The sequence below is a fragment of the Nicotiana sylvestris genome, chromosome 8 (genome assembly GCF_000393655.2).
Source record: "Nicotiana sylvestris chromosome 8, ASM39365v2, whole genome shotgun sequence".
Classification (NCBI taxonomy): Eukaryota; Viridiplantae; Streptophyta; class Magnoliopsida; order Solanales; family Solanaceae; genus Nicotiana; species Nicotiana sylvestris.
The window spans coordinates 166247566-166258101 of record NC_091064.1 but is presented as its reverse complement, the minus strand read 5'-3'; positions in this window follow the sequence as shown (position 1 = coordinate 166258101).

Here is a 10536-nt window from a genome sequence, read left to right as displayed (position 1 = left end):
TGGTTGAAAAGAAGTTGGCTTAGCAAACAGAGTTCAAACATTTCAGGATAGGACCACATACAGTAAGTAAATGAATTCAGTAATCATACAGGGGTTAAGGGGTTTGGGGATACATAGACATTGATTGCAGACACCTGACCCCAGCAGGAGTATTAGGACTGGTTTGGACCTGCTCAGAGATAGTTTGACACTGGCATAATCACAAACCAGTCATGAACACATAGAGGGGAATAAGGATTTGGGATTCACAAAGTGGCAAGTGCACAGTAGGTAAAAGAATACAATTGTTCAGGCATGGTTGAATCACACAAAGGAAATACATGAACTTAAATGGAGGGGGGGGGGGTCATATTAGCATGCTTAACTGCAAACTTCACAACAAAACCACAAGTGAAAGCAGGCTAGAAATAAAAAAAACTGAAACAAGAAGAGAAACATGTTGTTGTTGAGACTTTAAATTAAACTAGGACATACCAGTGAAAATAAAAAGTAAGCAGAATGAAAGAACCAAGGAGTACAGATGATTAGCCTTGGCTTGCAACCGGCTAGTAGTAGTAGAATAACACAGAGATTTTAAGTAAGAGACGGGGGGTTTCGAAAGCTAAGTGTGTGTGTTGTTTGTGAAAGACTTAGAGTATTTATAGTTGAAGGTAGGTAGTGGAATAAGGTAAAAAAAATCATAGTAGTACACTAGTTTAAGAACTCAGAATCAATCATCTAGAGAATCAAGGAAGTACTTCATTGAGTTAAGGGAGTCAAGGCCAAACGGGAAGATTCAGTACCATATAAGGGAGGAAGGAAAATTAGTGCATGATTAAAATAAGGAAAGGGTCAAGATTCAGTAGGCATAAAGTAGTCAATTAGGACCAAATTCAGAAGGACCCAATTAAGGAAAAACTAAGTAAAACAAAGTACCATAGTAAATAAGGTAATGCAATCAGTTAATTCAAACAGACGAGTAGAATTCTAGGACTTTGAAGGAAAATCTTTCAATTACCAAAAGGTAAGGAAAATCAAAATCAATCATGGGGAGTCATGATTCTGCATACCTCAACATATAAATAGAGACAATTGAACAGAAATATCAAACAAATAAGGCTGATTATATAGGTAGAAAGAAACAAAGGATGAGCAAACACAGCCATGTAGGGGTGATGTAAGTAGGCTAGAGCTTCAACAGAACTTATTCGAAGCATGGTGACCACAAGAGATTAACAAGAACCAGGTAAACAAGCTAACACACAGAAACGAAGTAAAGGAAAGCCATGCTAACACACAGAACCAAAATAGAGAACATCATGCTAACACACAGAAGCAAAGTAAAGAAAATCAAGATAACACACAGAGACAAGTAAAGAAAATCAGGCTAACACACAGAAATAAGTAAAGAAAATCATGCTAACTTACAGAAACAAGTAAAGCAATCTTTTAAGAAATTAGGGCTTTTTAACAGAGTTGAGTTAAAAAGCAGTAAGAACTTAGAATCGGTCGAGATAAACAACGAAAAAGGTTTAGTCATAAAGAAATCAGTCGAAACAGGTGTAAAAATAACTCCAAAAACCCTAGTTTTTCAAAGGGAGTAAAAATGGTTTAGAGTAGAAGATCTTTTAAAAGAAAGCTTGAGAATAAGCAAATCACAGAAGGAAATAGGCTTAAAGCATAAAAATAGCATAGATCTGAGAGATTCAGAAGAGAGTTAGGGTTTCAAAAAGAAACCCAAGTAAAAATCAAAAGAACCTGTTGAAACTTCACCGATCGTGACATATAAGGTGTGATTTTGCCCAAACTCGCACCGGAGAAACCATAAGTAACAGAAACAAAAACCCTAGGTCCAAATCGGCATGGCCCAAGATCCTTGAAGGCCTTAGAGATGATGAGCAGAGTGATGAGAGACCCATTGGAGGCTTGGGTTGAAAGGGATAGTCGCCGGAGATGACTGGAGATGGAGGGGAGTGGAGGAGTCTAGGATTAGGTTTGAGAGAAGAGTGGAGATAAGAGAGTATCTGAAGGCGGTAGATTGGGGGAAATGAATTAGTTTTAGGGGTCGTTTGGAAATTAAAAACGAAAGGAATTATTTGGACCGTTGATTTGAGAGATTAACGGTCAAGATTAAAATGGGTAGGTGGGTTTCGCGTTTGGGTAAGGGTTAATAGGGTATGGGTCAGGTTTTTTAATTGTAAAATTAGGTAGGGAATTGGGGTCCGATTTGGCTATAATTGAAAGCCAAATTGGCTATAATTTAAATAGCCAGTTTTTCCCTATTTAATTTATAAGAATAATAGATAATTTCTGAAAAATAATTTATGGTGCCAAAATGATTTAAAATACATAATTAACAATTTAAAAATACTAGATCCAATTTTATGCATATAAAACATAATTATATCTCAAAATGGGCTAACATTGCTATTATATGCAATTTAGCATTAAAAATTACCAAATGTAATTGTAAAAATACATAAAAATTACATTAACCATATTTTGGCATAAATATAGAAATTAAATAGATGAATTATCAAAACAATAATTTTGGAAATAATTATTGGGGATTTATGGATAAAAAGGAAGAAAATAAATCAATTTAAACCCTTAAAAAATTATGGAAAAAATAATAAAAACCTCGAGCATGCTTATATATGCATATATATGGTATTTTTAAGGTATTTATGCATATTTAAAATATATAGGGAAAAATTAGGTATCAACGGCATGACATGGAGATAACCAATCCATACCCAATACAACATCGAAATCAACCATACTGAGCAACAGAAGGTCCATTAGGGTCTCTAGACCCCCAATAGACACCACACATGACCGATATACGCGGTCCACAAAAATAGTATCGCCCACCGGAGTAGAGACATGAATAGATGAAACTAAAGACTCACGGGGTATTCTAGGAAATGAGCAAAATACGAGGAAATGTGTGAATATGTAGAACCAACGTCAAATAATACAGAGGCATCTATGTGACAGACAGAGACAGTACATGTAATCATAGCATCTGAAACAATAGCATCTGGCTTGGCTGGGAGTGCATAGAAATGGGCCTGACCACCCCCTGATTTGCCTCCCCCTCTAGGGCATCCCCTAGCTAACTGGGCTCCACCCTCGCTGGCTGAGGTCCACCCCTAGCTGGCTGGGCGGTTGGTTGAGGAACTAGTGCTGGTGCCATCGGCCGAGTACTCTGCTGTGGAGCCCCACCCAATAGCCTAAGGCAATCTCTCATAATGTGGCCAAAATCTCCGCACTCGAAACAACCCTTCCTCTGACGAAACTGCTGCTCCTGATGCCCAAAAGAACTACCAGGGATACCTGAGCGGATGAGGCATAATGAGAACTCTGTGCTGGCAGTGCACTGAATGATGACTAACGATGTTGATGACTGTGAGAACTATGACCAGATAATGCACCACGGTGAAATGGGCGAGCTAACAGAGCATGCCTGAATGGACGGCCTCTGCCATGCTGGAACTAACCCCCCATGAGGAGCACCACTGAATCCACCTGGTCCATGAGGCCTCTTGGCCTCCCTCTCAACCCTCTCCTGACTACGAACCATCTCAATCTGTCGAGCAATGTCGACAACCTCATCAAAAGTAGCACCAGACACCCTCTCTCAGGTCATAAGCAACCGTAGCTGAAAAGTGAGACCATCTATGAACCTCATGATCCTCTCCCTGTCTGTGGTAACCAACCAGATAGCATGTCGGGCCAACTCCGAGAACCACATCTCATACTGCATCACAGACATATCACCCTGGCGAAGCTGCTCGAACTGTCTGCGCAGCTCTTTTCTACGGGACTGTGGCACAAACTTCTCCAAAAATACGACGGAGAACTGCTGCCAAGTAAGAGGTGTTGCGCTAATAGGCCTACGCCTCTTGTAAGTCTCCCACCATCGTAGTGCAGCCCCAAACTAAAATGTAGTGAATGATACCCCACAAGTCTCTAGAATACCAGCTGTGCGAAGTATCCTCTAGCATTTGTCCAAGAAATCCTAGACATCCTCTCTCTCTGTGCCACTAAAAGGTGGAGGCTGAAGTCTACCAAATCTCTCCAACCTATGCTGATCATCCTCCGGCATAGTAGGAACTACATGCTCCTGGGCAGCTACAACCAGTTGGGCTGGTGGTTCCCCCGGTGTCTGGAGTCCCTGAACAACCTTGTCGTGATGGCGCCTATCGTGATATTAGGCAAGCCTATTTATCCCAAAAATACTACCAATTGAATTATAAGAGTTAAGTAAAGATTTTCAATATTAGAAATTCCCATAAAATTCGAAACTAAATTTCAAATTTGAAAATGAAGTACAGAAAACGAGCCCCAAACATCGGGGTGTCACTAAGTCATGAGAGTCTAAGTACTTAAACTATTACATCAACTGTCTAAATGTCAATACAACCAAAAAGGAGAAATAGAAGGAGTAACAAGGTCATGCGGACGCTGGTAGCTACCTTGCAATCTCCGAAACTCTGATGGCCTGAACTCAACAATCATGGCGCTCAAACACACCTGAATCTGCACATGAAGTGCAGGGTGTAGTATGAGAACAACCAACTCAACAAGTAACAACAATAACTAAGGAATTGAGTAGTAGTGACGAGCTAAGCAGAATAATTCTATTAATAATTTTCACAGTTAAGGATAAACATGAGCAAAAGGTTAATTCCATAAATTATCAATTACTACAAGGCAAATAGCAGATAAATGCAATAACAACAAAAAATAGATGAAACCTCATAAGCATTTTCCCTCAATCCCTCAGCCCTCAATACACACGCTCAATAGGTACATGCGTTCACTAGGGGTGTTCAGACTCCAGAGAGGCTCCTACAGCCCAAACGATACTCTGCACGGACCACTCACGTGCTGCACGGACAACTCACATGCTATCATATCATATCTGGATCCGCACGGACAACTCACGTGATATAGTACAATCTGGATCCGCACGAACAACTCATGTGCTATAGTATAATATCTCACAACAGGCCCTCGGCCTCATTCTGTCATACCTCTCTAGCCTCACAGTTTTCAATAAATAAAGGAAAGCAGTCCAAATCAAAGTATTACAGTGCATCAACAAGAAGATAATTGAGACTAAGGTAAACATGTACAAGAATCACTATGACTGAGTATAACTATATGAGTAGGGATAAAGCCTAAGCATGATCTCTACCATGGAAGTAGTCAAGTTTTAGCAGACAAGAAAAACACATAACACAAATGAAGGCTATTAGGCTTCACAGCCTCATGGGACGGACCAAGTCTTAATCCCTTACGGCGAACACCCATACGCCCGTCACCTAGCATGTGTGTCACCTCCAAACAGTCACATGATATAAAATCTTCGGGTTTATACCCTCAAAACCAGATTTAAAACTGTTACTTACCTTAACAACGTAGAAATCCTACTCCGGGATGCTCTCACCCCTCGATTCGATCTCCAAAAGCTCCGAATCTATTCACAACCAATACAATACTATCAACATATGCTAAGGAAATGAATTCCACACGAAAAACTACAAAATTAGGCCAAACCCAAAATTGGCTAAAACCCGACCCCCCAGGCCCGTGACTCGGAATCAGGTAAAAGTCACAAATTACGAACACCCATTCACTCATGAGTCCAACCATACTAGTTTCACTCAAATCCGACTTCGAATCGACATTCAAATCCCAAAAATTCATTTTATGAAGTTTCTATAATTTTCCCCAAATTTCTACCTCAAAGTACTAATCAGATGATGAAATTATTGATATATTCATGTATATTAACCAAATCCGAGTTAGAATCCCTTACCCCGATGAATTTCTTGAAAAACCTACAAATAATTGCCAGAAACCGAGCTTCCTAGGACCAAAATGTGAAATAATGCCCTAGACCCCATTTATATAGTGCACCCTCTGAGCTCCCACTGTGCAATCCGCGAAATTCCAAGTGTGGCCGCGCCTTCCAGGTCCTGCGGTCATGAAAAAATGGCGCGGTCGCACTTTTTGGTGGCTGCACTGCCAAATGTTAGTATTTTGGCCATAATTTTATCTACAAATGTCCAAACGATGACTTCCTTACCTTTCTGGAAACTAGACATGAAGGTCTACGACTTTCGTTTTTGAATCATCTCAAAATTCTTTGTACAGCAAAAGATATAGGTTTCCTAAGTCGGACTAGCGGATCTACAGAACTTTTCCGTAGAGTGCGGCCGCGGCAAAATTATGAGGTCCGCGAAATTCTGCTAAGGTCCGCGAAATTCAAAGCACCAAACCATATCTGAGTTTCGGAAATGCCTGGACTCTCTCAAAACTCATCTGAGGCCTCCGGAACCTCAACCAAAGGTACCATCATGTCCTAAAATACCATACAAAATCAATCGAGCTCTTGAATCACATCAAACAATAACAAAAACATAAATCGCACACCAATTCAAGCTTAATGGACTTGAAACCTCAAACTTCCACAACCGATGCTGAAACCTATCAAACCTCGTCCGAATAACCTCAAATTTTGCACACGCATCACAAATGATACTACAAATCTACTCCAACTGCCGGAATTCCATTTCGACTCTGATGTCAAATTTTTCACTGCCGACCGGAAATCACCAAATTTCCAATTTCGCCAATTCAATCCTAATTCTACCACGAACCTCCAAATTACATTCTGGATACGCTCCTAAGTCCAAAATCACTTAACGAAGCTATTTGGACCATACAAATCCTAATCCGATATTGTTTACTAGTTAGTCAACATCCGATTGATTTTCCAACTTAACCTTCTAAATAAGAGACTAAGTATCTCATTCCACTCTGAAACTACTTCGGACCCAAACCTACCAACCCGATACAACACAACACAGCTGAATAACATATAAGGAAGCAGAAATGGGGTGAACGAGGCTATAACTCTCGGAATGGCCGACCGACCGTTACAACAATCCTACACTACTTTCAAGAAGTGCCTTTGTATGAAAGATTTAAACCACTGTTTGGTTTAGTTTCTTGACTAGAGTTAGTAAGGTTTGTTTCTTTGTAATATAATTATTGCAAATGGCTTACAATAAAGTTATTGTAAGGGGTGAGAGATTAAGAGTTTAATTCCTAGATTGCAATAGGTTGTAATATGAAGTTTGCTCGGTTTAGTGGAGTTGAAATCCTACTAGGGTAGGTCATGGTTTTTAATCCTTTGAGTAAGGAGTTTTCCATGTAAATATCGCATGTTCTTTATTTACTGCCGATTTACTGTGGGAATAGATAGTGAACCTGGTTCTCTATACAGTTTGGTGGAATCTTAGTTTCTACCACACTGGATCTGCTTCATTCCGTGAAGTAAATATGATAGCGAAAGATCAAAAGTCTAAAAGAAGACTAAATAACTATTATAGTTGTATAATTTATGTGGGCGTGGCAAATGGACCAAATAATAATCGTCATGGCGGTAATCAATATAAATAAGATAACAATAAAGGTTCTCAAAATAATACCTCAAAATATTAAGGTAATATTTTCTATTGAAATGGTGAGTCATGAGACACATCCAAATGATTATGGTCCACTCCTTGAAGAGAATGTGACTCGTGATACACATTGTAAATAAGACTCATTCCTAGAAGTGAATGTGGTAACATGTAATAAAAATTATGAATAAGGATGTGCTCATACATGGTTGGATAAATATCACAATTTACTTCTAAGGGAGGTTTGAGAAAAATAAAGAGAATAAATATTATTGTGTGGTTGCATGAATATATCATCGTCCGCGTACTTATGATACAACATCATGAATTTTTTATTAGGCTTTATAAGAAATTATTAAAGGCAAAGTTAAAGTAAGAAACGAGTATTGCCGATAATGATTTTGATCGTGACAATAATAATAATTTTTTCTATGGAGGAGATATTCACCATTTGGATGGTGTAATAAAAGATCTTGTAGTACAAAATTAATTGAGAGCTATGGAAGGGCGAATTCGATAATATTCGGATGAATAAAATTATTAATGGCATTGATGTTGTAGAAATTCTCAAAAAGTTTTTTTTTGAGTTTCAAAGATATTAGCCAAAGTGGTTGGCATATTGAGATTGTAAATGAAAGGAAGATTGAATATGTTTATACTACTATAATCACACTGGGTAAATATGAAAGGTTAACCAACTTTTCTCCTATTTGTACTACGCAAGTATACACATGATGATGAAATCACATCCCATATTAAACTAGAAGTTTACTGAAACAAAAATCAGTTGGCATGACCGGTTGGCCATTCCAGTTCATTTATGATGCGAAAAAATGATTGAGAATTCACATTGACATATATTGAAGAATTAAGACATTCTTTAAGAATTCTCTTGTGCTGCTTGTTCTCATGATAAATTGATCATTATACCAACTAAAATTGAGCATTTTTATCCATTTGGACCAAAATATGATTATCCATTCACCCCGAGCCCGGTTACGTAATTTATTTTGAAATCCAACCCCAATTCGAGGTCAAATTTCAATTTTACAAAAATTCCTAATTCTACGCAAATTCACAATTTCCACCATAAAAACCCTAGGTTTAATGATGAGAACTTATGAAATGTAATGGGTAAATGAAAGAAAGTAGACTAAGGTCACTCACCAATGAATTGAGGAAGAAAAGCTCTTGAAAAAAATCACTTCTAAGGTACTTAAGGTTGAGAATTTGAAAGAATGAGCTAAAATCCTGTTTTTCCCTTCTTATGTCCAGGCACAGATGTCGCAATTATGACTTGGAGTTCGCAATTTCGAACCCCGATAATGCAAAAAAGCCTTCGTAAATGCGAAGATTTCACACTTCTGCTGCCATCGCAATTGCGATGGTTTGCTCGCAAATGCGAACTTGGACTTCTCGCAATTGCGACCATTTTGATCACAAATGTGAACTCTGTTGATCAAACCCCACTTCGCAATTGCGAAGTAATTGTTCGCAATTGCGAACCTGACAGAGGCAGTGTAACATCACAAATGCAAAACCAGGCCTCGCAGAGGCTTGCAACAGAAACAGATTTCACCAGCTATGCATCTAAGTCCAAAACTACTCCGAAGCCTATCTGAAACTCACCCGAGCCCTCGGGGCTCTTAACCAAACATGCACACAAGTACAAAAATACCATACAAACTTGCTCGCGCAATCAAAATACCAAAATAACACCTAGAATTATAAATTGGATGCTAAAACGAATGAAATCTTCAATGAAACTTAAGAACTTCCAATTTCACAACCGGATATTCGAATCATGTCAAATCAACTCCGTTTTGCATAAAATTTTGCAGACAAGTCACAAACACTGAAATGGACCTATAGCAAGCTCCGGAACTAAGATCCGAATCCGGTAGCAAAAAGGTCAAACTACGTTCAAATTTATGAATTCTTTAAACTTCAAATTTTTAACAAATTGCGATAAATCAAGTTAAGGACTTTCAAATTTGATTCCGGCCATATGCCTAAGTCCCAAATTACGATACGGACTCATAGAGACCATCAAAATATAGATCCGGATCCGTTTGCTCAAAACGTTGACCGAAGTCAACTCAAATGAGTTTTAAAGTACGATTTCACATTTTCATCAATTTTTCACATAAAATGCTTCCAGAAAAAGATACGGATTGCGCACGTAAATTGTGAAAGGCTAAATAGAGTTATTCGGGGTTTCAAAATACAGAATTGAGGGTTAAAATTATAAATGACCTATCGGGTCATCATATTTTGAGACTCATAACTAGATTTAGAAAGTTATGTAACAATGCAATAATATCGATAAATAGGTTCATTCATGAACCTAAAGAAGACACTTTGAAACGCAGAAAGAAATGTTCCTTTATAATATTATCATTCTCATCTATTATTAATTGTTTACCGGGAAAATGGTAAGAACAATTAAATTTGTAAATGAGATTCTAAAAATATGTGATCTATTCCCGAGCTAGTTGTTAAAGCAGTTAATGCTAAGAACGTGAAGTATAATGATAAAATACAAGCTAAGACGAGGCAGTAATCAAACCAAAGGGGCCTGTTATTCGAGTACAGAGATGGTCGATGGGACCTCGGGGTTGGCGTTGGTATCGATCTCGAACTACCGGGGACAACCGGGGATGGGATAACAGTTAAAGGTATAATTAGATAGGGCTCTTTCGGCCAATATCAAGCTATAGAATGAAGAACAAGTTAAGAAGCAATGAATACAGGGGCGGCCTCGGGCCAGTACCAAGTGGTAAGGAGAATGACCAAAGATAAATGACTTTGAACCAAGGGGAATAAGCAAATTAGAGAAGAGAGAGAAGATATTATTACACTTGAGTAGGATCAATGGAGCTCTGCCTTGCAAGGTGTTGGCGACCCCCCTTTTTATAGAAAGGGACGCCCAAACTTAGTACAAAATACTTAGTATGACAAAAAAGAATGAGATGTGATAGCCCGTTAGTTTTACGTCATATGAGGGCTGGCGTCGAGCCGCTTGAATAGATTTGATTGACCCCGGGTGCATTCCTCGGGGTATTCCTACGTTTGT